Here is an 11,247-nt window from a genome sequence, read left to right as displayed (position 1 = left end):
TGCTCACATCCTTAGTAGGCGTATCAAAAACAACTGTAAAGTAGGTCTATACTCGACTTTAGTAGCAAGTAGTGAAACTTGGCCAAAATCTTGTGTTTCTTCTATAAGTTTATCTTTCTCTCGTTGCATTTTCATCTCGAGTAAGCTACTCACGAATATGTGTGCATCACGTGGGTTCAAAATAAGGTATTTTTAAAATACTAATTTTATACATTTCTTACATGCAAAAGGGTGTAATATAAAGGGATTATTTATAGATTGAGAAGAAGAAAAGTGTTATGATTTATTTAAGAAAAAATCACAAATAAGGATATTTTAAAATAGGCCTTGAATGCACGTGATGTAGAGGATATACATATAGTAGCTTCCCCGAGATTTGCATCCTTAATTTCTTCTCTTTCCACCTCCTTTGTTATTCCTTTTCCTATTTCTTGCATTGCTTTTTTTGATCCTTATACAACAAGCCTCTTGCATAAATTCTCAAATTTCTTCTAGACTTTAGAAGTGACATAAGTTACATATCCAAGATCACTCAATTGTACACAAGCATCCAGCACTTCTTGTATCTTTTGCATACAGAGCACTTGTTTATTCCTAGAATAGTCTTGTGTCACCAGGACTTAATAAGCTTCAATGAGCATTAGAAATATAACCAAAAGCTGCATCCCAATTGCGTACCTACAGTATCTCGTCCAAAAAATATCTACACATCTATATCCATACCTATATCAATACTTGTCTCTTCACCTGAGCCTTTACATTGGGCTCACCAAAGATATCGAGGTGCTATATGCTTGAAGGCTGGAAGATACGGGGTCTCCTTAAGTAGCACATCAAGGCAGGAGTTGAAACCTATGAAAAATAAGATAGACAGCTAGAGAAAACATTAGAGTAGCCACCATGTCAGTCTTTGCAAGCCAATAACTCAACACTGATAGGAAATAATCTAGAAAAAAACTCCTCTCCCCACATTTTCTTTGAAGAGAACTTTAACTTTGGTAAAATGCATAGTAATTTAGCTCGCATAAAATCTAGCCGGGGATTACTTTTTTATGTAATCACCTAGAGTGCTAGATACTACTTGTCAACATGAAACTAAGGCTTTCCTTGCTTGGATTACAAGAGCTAGGTATGTTGTTGGATTGATGAAGGCTAGAAAAACTTATCTTATGGTCAATTGAGATAATTGTTACTAGATGGGAAACCAAAAAGGCTTTCACTTTAGAAGGTACCAAGTAAAAACATCAACATGAAGAACCAAAAATCCTCAAAGCTTTTGAAACCATACTATTTTCAAAATGGCCCTCCATGTTCCCTTTTCTTTAGTGTTGGAACCCTTTGAATGTGTAAGTCACCAACCCATGAGCATCGTATCATTGCTTATCACATAAATCTAAGCTTCTTTATACTATGCCTGATTATGTGAGACTATAGGTTTCCACAATTACATAGTGATCTCAATATAGAAAAAAATCTTAGCTTACATGTTTTACTATCATCACAGCTTCCCATTAGGCACTATTGTGGTCATGCATCATCTTGAACCTTTACCTACAAAATTACATTATTGTAGTTTAATATCTAAATAATGATTGTTCTTGATCATTCTACATCTCATGGCAATCCCCAAAGTTGTTAAATTCATGCAGGCATTTACCACCAAGATGAATCATGGGCCAAAGTCATCTTGTAGCATCGTCACCCTCCTACAACTCCATCACCTCCTGTCAGCCTCTTTTTGTGCTTGTTGTAATAATTGAACAAATTCTCTTAGCTCATTGGCAAACTCCATTCCATGTTCACCTCTTGTCGGTTCAAGCTCTTCATTACCTAGCATCATCAGAATGCCCAGTCATGGCCGCCTTACATAATGCTTCTAGTTGATCGACATGGTTAGTTTCTACAAATGTCTCACTATCCACTATCGGCTCTATGACAACATGTCCTCATCTCAAGATATGTTCAGGAACTGTCGTTGATAGATATGTTCACATAATCTTCAAAGGTCGTCAATTCAACAAAATATATAGTATTAAATACACCAATAATTTCTCACCCACTTTGAGTATAACTTGTTTCCATATCACCATTGCTTTAACTATCCACTATAACACTACATTGGATTAACCTTGTAGAGGGGAAGAATAGATGCATTTTATAAATTATGAAAATACACAAAAGTCCATCTAATAGCTTGCTTATGTGCATATCCTAGGCTTAGATCATATGATACATATGTGATTGAGTTTATTTTCTACACAATAAGTCCATAGACAAATACACTTATAAATAGACTTTTCAAAGTGCCTATGGTAGCATTAATAGCAGTGTTAATAGTACCATTGATAGGTGCAATGTTTTTTTCCATTTAAAAAAGCAGGGAGCTTCTACTTGTATAATGTCTCAACTAATATCTCCGTTGCTTCTCTTCATTTTTGAGAATTGTATGACTCCAAGGAAACATTATTTAAGTCCAAGCTGGCAACTCATGCATCCCCCTCATTTTTTATATGTCTAAGCTTCCAAATAGGCAAAAAATGACTATTCACAAAAGTATGTTCCTCATCATAGTCCATATAACTAAATGCTATGTAACACTCACATAAGAAAAAAACATATCAATGTCAAATTGCAAAGTTTCAAAATGCTACCGATACTTTTCAAACTCTTTGCACACATTATATGATTTATAACTATAAAAAGATAAACATTCATTTTGAGTTTAGGTGTCAATTGTTAGTAGTGTCTTTGAAACTTCAATATAGCCTATGGTTAGCATAGCTATTGGTTCTTTCTAAATAACATGTATACTAGCCAGTGCTTATACCTAACTAATGTGTGCACGTAGCTTAGACTAGCTTATGAACTTGTGTAGCATATGTTGAGCATATGTTCTAGTCTATGCACTTAAGTAAAAAAAGAAAATAGAATAGAGAACTAAACCACCAAAGCGGAAAGAGTAGCTTGTTTTGAAATTGATGGACCTGTTTACGTTTTTATCAATGTGTTTGGCACTCCTTTACCTAGAGATAGAAGAAAATGACCATTTCGTATGTATTTCTATCAAAGATTGTACTAATATACCCTTCGTATATTGTAGTGATAGTAAGTTGTAATAGAATACTCATACCCATAGTTAAACAAGAGTGTTGAATCTATATTAGTAAATCTCAAGACTTTCATTTTTAACACATAGTGCTCATGGTAGTATAAAAAAGAACATGAAAATTACCAACAAATTTCATGAGCATATTCAATGTATAGTGCTTTAAAGTGGTATTAGAAGGAGTTGGGGCAACCATTTGGTGAGGTCCATCTGGATTTCTGGAGGGTTTGATTTGTCGGGTCATTCTAAACATGCGCATGACTTTTTTTGTTAAATTTTTCACAATACAAAATAGTCACAAATGTTGACTCACTCTTTGCGACATACTTATATGACATATCAAACAAGTAATCTTTTATCCAAATCCACAATGAACTATTGTGTCATGGCAAAGTTGGAGCAAGAGAGCTGATCACTACTACAATGACCCCCCTATAGCAAGGCAAAAAGCAAGGAATTATCGTCGCATAAACGATACACAAGCACGCCGCAAATAGCCTCACAAGTGTACATCGTTTATTATACGACAACAAATTTAAGGCTATAAGCGATGGAAATGCATTGCTTTGGCATCACATAAGTGGTAAAGTGTTGGGAAATTTTTGATCATCACTTAAGTGACAAGTTCTTGTCCTCACTTAAATGACGGCATCCTGAAAACAAACTTGAATGCTCCTTTCCTCTCTCTTCCTCTTTGTTTCTTGCCATTTGCTATGTGCCCTCTCAGACACACACACACACACTCTCTCTCTCTTTGTGTCGTACGCACTCTTGGTTGTATTTTCCCTCTCTCTCTCTCTCTTTCTCTTTCTCTCTCTCTTTGACTCTCTTGCGCACTCTTGACTTTCTTACTCCCTCCCTCTCTCTCTATCTCTCTATCTCTCTGTCTCTCTCTCTATTTTTGGACATAATTAGGGCAAAAAACGCTTCAAAAAATGCACTTTTGTTAATCACGGGATTAAGGAAAGGGCCAAAGAGAGTTCGCCACGTGTGCAAGAATATGGTATTCTTGTCTCCTCTTTTTTAGAGATAGTGGAGTCCATTTCGTGATTCTCTCTTCTTTTTTAGCCAAAACCCCTAAAGTCTGACATGTTTTGGAGTCCCAAAGACGTTATTTACTTACAAATCTGACAAAATACATGACAGAGATGTGATGAAATTAATAATGAGTTTTTTGAAAGTCGGGAGATCTTTCAATATTGTTTTTGGCGCCCAATACATACTCATTTGGGTTCTTGGCGCTACTTTTTAGTTCATTCACCCCTCTTTGAGCTTCTTTCTCTGCGCTTTCATTCTTTTCATGGCTTCCTCCAGGCGCCCTTCTCGTTTAATACACTCTTGCACAGTCTATAGCCAGGGAGTAGATGGAAATTTTGAGCCCAAAACCTTTGCTGTAAATGATTGGGTTACCATGCTGCCATCTTGCAAGGGCTCCCATAAGGTGAAAAGAAGAAAACGAGAAGATATAAAACATCACTGGAAGGGGCGTATCATTGCCTTCAAAATTATGCCCGAAGGCTGGTTTGTCAAGGTGCAACATGTTTACATGGTCAAGGATATGCACTTGCCTCCAAACGAACGTGTTCCCCAACAAACACATTGTAAGTTATAAGTTGAATAACGTATATAATTCTTTTCCATTTATGCAAGTTCTAACAAACGGTTCGTCATTGTAGATATCTTTCCGTCAACAAGTATTGAATGGCAACCCGTGGAAAGCCTAAGTGGGACTTTCCATGCCATTCATAAGGTATTGGCAGACATTATTTATGCCGATCAAACTGTGTCTTTTTATAGTGAATGCAAGGTTTTTATATATTATGCACAGTATGTGGTTCCCTCTAAAGCGGATAGGTATGGGAATATCGAAGATTTGCCATTGCCAAGTCTTTCATCTCTAAATTGGGAGATTCCTGACAAGGTAACAGTGCAGAGTTTCAAATTCAAAATATCTCAGGATATTAAAAAGTCCATGACAGCTGGAAGGATCTCACGAAGAATACGTTTATCATGGTTTGTACCCCTCCATATCTTCGTCGCTTGCTTCAAAACAGCAAATTTACAAAGAACGAAGGTATCCTGGTTAAGTAGAAACTTTTCGGAAGAGGATTTGGACAACACTATAGGGACGCATTGGAAATCTAGAGAGTGCGATCATAAAGGTGATATCTTGAGGTGCAGTGCATGCCCTCAATCCTTGGCTTTGGCTTACAGTATCCCTCGCCAAAATCTTGCTTTGGCCTTTGATTACAGGCGATACAAACGAAGATTGGGTATTTGGGTTCCCTTGGATTCTGATACAGAGAACACAACATATAAACTTGTGGTGCACGTTTTTCCGCATGAAGAAGTAAAGAAGGTGAGTGTTACTTCCAATTGGAGTCTGAAAGATGTGAGGGATACCTTGGAATTGCTAGACAATACATCCCCTAGATATAAGTTCAAAGTGAATGGTGTAACAATTGGTAAAAGAGCCGAGCGCTCTTTCTTTTGTACGAGTTGTTTGTCTCCCACAATTGTGAGTTTGGGACCTTAAGAATGAAAACTTGGCAGGAATTTATCTTAACAGACTATCCTCAAGATATTTTTTAATGGGAACTTCATAAGCTATCGTGAAGCAAGTCGCCTTTCGAATGTGTATAAATAAAATGTACATTGCATCCGATTTACAAGTGAAAATTTTCATTACACAATGAGGTACAAAAATTGCATGAAAATGTAAAAGGCCAAAATAATAAGGCTCGTGTATAAAATGTACATTACATTCGATTTACAAGTGAAAATTTTCATTACACAATGAGGTACAAAAATTGCATAAAAATGTACAAAGCCAAAATAAAATGGCTCGTGTATGCTTATGTTTGCTATTTTCATTCTTTATCGATTTCTTCAAAGATATTTTTCCTCACAGGGCCTTTCTTTGATTGTTGAAAAAATTTAACCTTTACAGGTAGTCTCCTTTCTTGGGGCTTAAGAGGGGATGGATCAAATTTAAGAGGAGAGAGCACTGGCATTCCTTTTTTCTTAGACTCTGCAGCAGTGGTCCCATTGCCTTTTCCCTTGCCCTTGTCTTTACCATTACCATTGTCCTTACCCTTTCCCTTGACCTTTCCCTTGCTTGTGCCCTTTGCCATTGAAGTTTTGGGAGGAAGAGGGGAGTCAGGATCATACGGTGTGATTGCTTTGTCTAGAATCAGCTCGATGCATCTCTCCCTTATCCACCAAATATATGATTCAGGATAGTCTCTACACTGTAAGAATAAATGTTATAAGTTAGTGAAAAGACATCATGATAAGGGTTACACAAACATCAAATGAAATAAACTTACATTCACTCCTTCTATTTGTAACAGCTTTGAATCCACTGTTCTGCAAATGTTTGAGATAACTCTCCATCCACAAGAATGCGCATCGCTTTGCAATGGAACTTCTTGTAGAAGAAAAGTATACGGCCTTTGAGGATCAGCAAGATCCTCGTATGTTGTATCCAAAAATGTAGAAACGAGTCTAGCAGCACTGCAAAAGGAAGCTTTGTAAGTTCAAAATATTATTTATAAAAGAAATTAAAGTAAGTAATTTTCTTCCAACATACATTCGTGCTTGACCGTGAACACCGCTGAGAGAATTCATAAAGATAATTTCCCTTGAAAGACAATTAATGTAGATGAGACTCCAATGCCCTCTGCAAATTCATAAAAGAGGTGAGTAGAAGGGTGAAAGCAAATGAACATAAATTCTCCTCTACAGTAAAAGAAAAATACCTTTCTACATAAGGGAAAAAGATGTGGTAATTTCTCACACTATCGAAGCTACGAAAAAATGGTGAAATATTAGAACCAGATTTTGCAAAAAGTCCCACAGAGAGAAGTGGATCAACAATGTATATGGTTCTTCGGATATCGAGAGTGAGAGAGGACACCAATGCCTTGCAGATAATAGCAAAAGCTATTCAATACCAATTTCATCCAAAATATAATTGAAAAGACTTAACTTATGCAACAAAAAACCTTACCTTATGCAACAAAATACCACGGAGTCAGATAGTTGGAGATCCCTTTTTTCCAACATGGGCTTGTCCTCGGGAGATATACTAAGATATTCCTCCTCAGATTCCCCAGCAACATTCACAAGAATCTGCCCATACACTTTGCCCATCCTCTCGCTGTTGACGGGAGCAAGTGATGCGGCTTTCCTCTTGTAAACATCGTCTTCAGTTTCAAACACCTCCTGATTTTTTTCACTCAAGAAAGCCTCTTGCTGTGTGGCACCCCTTGTAGGGTAAAGGTCAGTAACATCTTCAACATTTAGCTTTTTCTCTTTCCTGGACAATTTTGGGGGAACGTTAAGGATTTCAAAGGCTTTTTGATCATTGGAAGGCAAGGGCCTCAGGACTTTGTCAAACCTATACCTCACTCTGCTAATGATGCTGAAATCTTTATTCATAAGGGTGATCCTATGAGCATGGGCAGCAGCAATATAAGCGTCGTTCATGAAATCAATAACAAAATCTTCTGCGGCCTCTTGGAGGGCAAGAATGGCTGAGAGTTGCCACTTCTTATTTAGACCAGAGACAGTTGCCACTTGAGACAATCTATCAGAGATCTCTTTGACCACCCTTATAAAAGCAGCTTTTGGAATGACATGCTGTGTAGCTCTCTGGGCTTTCCTGATCTCACTGAAACATCTTTGCATATAGAAGAACCTGGACTTCCTCTTCCTCTTCTGTGGCTTGGGGTGTTCAGTGGCTTCAGCAGATGTGGGCTCAGGTACCATTGTAGGGAATGAATCTTTCACAGGGTTAGCCTCATCCTTTGCTTCCTCAACTTCAGGTGAAGAAACATTTATGGAAGATGTAAGGACAACACCTGGTGTAGGAGGGATTTCTGTTGTAAAATGCTCTGGAGCCTGTGATGGACCAGCTTCTTCTACCCCCTTAGATTCATCAAATTTTAACTTTCTTCTACCCCCACTGTCCTTCCCATCTAAATACACTCTTCTTGCAGTTTGCTTTGTCCTTGCCATCCAGAAAAGGTAAATAACAACCAGAAGGACAAACTGAAAGACAAACTGGCGAGGAAACTGTCCGAAATGAGCAATTTCGATATGGCGCGATATGAACAAAGCGAGCAGAATGGAACAACGCCCTCGCTCCGTATCAGAGATGCGAAGATGATACGGCGCGAGTAGGAGAAAACGACCACCACGTTTGCGCGCCCTCGCTCCGTATCGGAGATGAGAAGATGATACGGCGCGAGTAGGAGAAAACGACCACCACGTTTGCGCGCCCTCGCTCCGTATCGGAGATGAGAAGATGATACGGCGCGAGTAGGAGAAAACGACCACCACGTTTGCGCGCCCTCGCTCCGTATCGGAGATCAGGAGACGATACGGCGCGATTAGGACAAAACGACCACCACGTTTGCACGCCCTCGCTCCGTATCGGAGATCAGAAGACGATACGGTGCGATTAGGAAAAACCGAGCTCACCGTTTGCACGCCCTCGCTCCGTATCGGAGATGAGAAGATGATACGGCGCGATTAGGAGAAAACGAGCTCACCGTTTGGACGCCCTCGCTCCGTATCGGCACACCTCTTTTTGCTAGCGAAGAGCTCGAGAATTGAAAAGTGTACACGTCGGACAAATGACCACTTATATACCCAGGTAAATCATGACACGTGTCCGATACTGATTGTGCCACGTATCTGCATTTATGGTCCGTATGCTACGTGTCAAGTAATGACCGGTCCACTTGTTCGCCATGTGGTTTTTGGCCACGTGTTGCCAACGGCTACTGCCACGTGTTGCCCAATGGCTACTGCCACGTGTATGACACTAACGGGTACTGCCAGGTGGGATAATCCGCGCCTACATAAGGGTGTGTTTCTTATCTGTACGGCTTTTTTCGGTTTCCGACCTTTGTTTCTATTGCTGATACGGCGCGAGGGCGACTGTTGGTTTTCTACGGCGCGAGGGCGACTGTTGGTTTTCTACGGCGCGAGGGCGACTGTTGGTTTTCTTCGCTTTCCTCTCTTCGCTTCGTTTTGGAGGTTCAGTAGTTCCTGAAGCTCGTGTGACCACCTTTGTTGTGGCTCTTGCGCTTCTTACTGGGATCACCGATACGGCGCGAGGGGGCCTTTCCGTCTGAATCGTTTCTCTCTTATCGCGCCGTATCGTCAGAAGTTGGAAACATGTCTGAACCCATACAATCCAAGGTTTCTTCAGGAACTGGTAAAAGAAGAAGGCTTTCAAAAGGGTCAAGTGCATCAACAGCTGATCAGCCTGTGCATTCTTTTTCCTCTCCATCCTCTGCCACTAGTGTGAGAAAGCCAAGTACATCTCCAGGGAAGCGAACGCCAGTAGTGAGAGGTCAAGGAGTATCAGAGCTCATTGATATCACTCCATCAGAGAGGCTACTTGATTTTATGCTTCAGAATGGAATGGATCTCTCATTCTATGGAGTTGTGAAAAATATTTTTAATCCTGATTGGGAACTTGACAAAGTTCTGAAATCTTGTGAAAAATATATTATGGAGGACTTTTTGGAGTTTGAAACTCTTGCAGGTCCTTCTGTTGAAGTTGGCACAATTGACTATGTCCATATTCCCATTGGGTCAACAGGAAATGAAAAGGCAGTATTTACTAGGAAGTCCAGGGCCCACTCTATGGAGAGGTTTCATTCAACAGACATATTTTGCTGCACTCATTCCAAAAACTGCAAGATGATGAGAAAATCTGCTGCTTTTATTATATTCATCCTTGTTAAATACCCTATGAGAGCTGAGGAGCAACAGTTGGAGGGAGCAAAGAGTACCAGCTTTTGCATGTTGGATGATCTGGCAGATGAAAGGGAAACAGAGGAGGTTGTAGATACAGATTTTGAGGCTTCCATTGCTGAGAATTTGGATGTTGCTCACTTCAAAGCTGAGACTATCATTGAGGAGAGCCAAGGAGATACAAACCCTCAACCTGATGAGAGTTCTCACCATATTGTTCCTTCCCTGCCATGTATACCTTTCAAGGACAAGGAGTACATTTTACTATCAGATATTCAAAAACTTTTTAATCTCAGGGAAGATTATTGTCTTGCAATTATTGCAGAGGCATCTGATGCTGCTAATGGGATAATTGACACAGAAAATGAAACAAAGGAAGAGATTCTGAAACTTGATAAAGAAACTCTAGATGATAAGTTTATTGATGCTGGTGAGGCATTCTCTCTTTGTTTTGAAAAGGCCAAAGAAGCTGAAAAGGAGTTGAGTATTACTGATGAGGACTTCGATCGCATTCAAAGCGAGCTCGGTATTTCCAATTTTGGAAGAGAGGAGTCTGAATATGTTAAAGAATTGACTAACACCAATGAGACAGCATCATCAATTAATTTATGGAATCCGTTTAGATTGGAGTACGATGAAAATCAAGTGGTAAGATAATTTTGAATTTGCTTTTACACATTGGTAGGTTTACATTTCATGCTCATTCAGTATGGCTTTTATTTGCAGTTGGAGAATGCCGATACAGATAACTTCTTGGGGCGTGGCAAAGGATCGAGAGCTGCTAGTAACACCACCAAAGACATTGCACTCGGCCACTACTTGGCTAGGATTGACCCTGAATCCTTTTTTGTACTTCATAGTAGTTTCTCAGAGGACGCAGCATGGCCGATACTTTGTATTAAAGCTCTTACAAGGCTTCTAGGTTTCTCAGGATTACAATATAATGCCCACAAAATAATGTTTTTGGAAAAGACTGCAGCAATTAGGATTTTTGGCTACGGTCCAGGTTACTCTGCTTCTAGAGCAGGATACTTTTTGGCGTTTTCATCCTACGCCTTAGCTGCAGACAGAACTGATGTAAAATCTATAGTTGGCTACAAGAGAAAAAATTTCTACGTTATAGAGGAAAGATTCCTGAGGAGGAAGAGAATGTGAGGGTTTTGGAAAACTAGCTTTGTATATATTCTTTCTTATATATAAAAGTGCGATTGCTCATGTGTCATTGCCGTCTTTTATTTGCATTCTTTGAAGTTGTCGTCGAAAAAACCAGTTGAATAGCTCCTCCAAAGCATTGCTTTTTGTAACTCCTCCCCCATGCCTTGTGCTTCGAAAATAACTTGTGCGTGCTTGATAGTGGGATTTTTCCA

This window comes from Lygodium microphyllum, chromosome 26, assembly GCF_053477565.2.
Source record: "Lygodium microphyllum isolate KBCC chromosome 26, Lygodium_microphyllum_v1.1.10, whole genome shotgun sequence".
Lineage (NCBI taxonomy): Eukaryota > Viridiplantae > Streptophyta > Polypodiopsida > Schizaeales > Lygodiaceae > Lygodium > Lygodium microphyllum.
Note: the sequence above shows the minus strand (reverse complement) of the source record.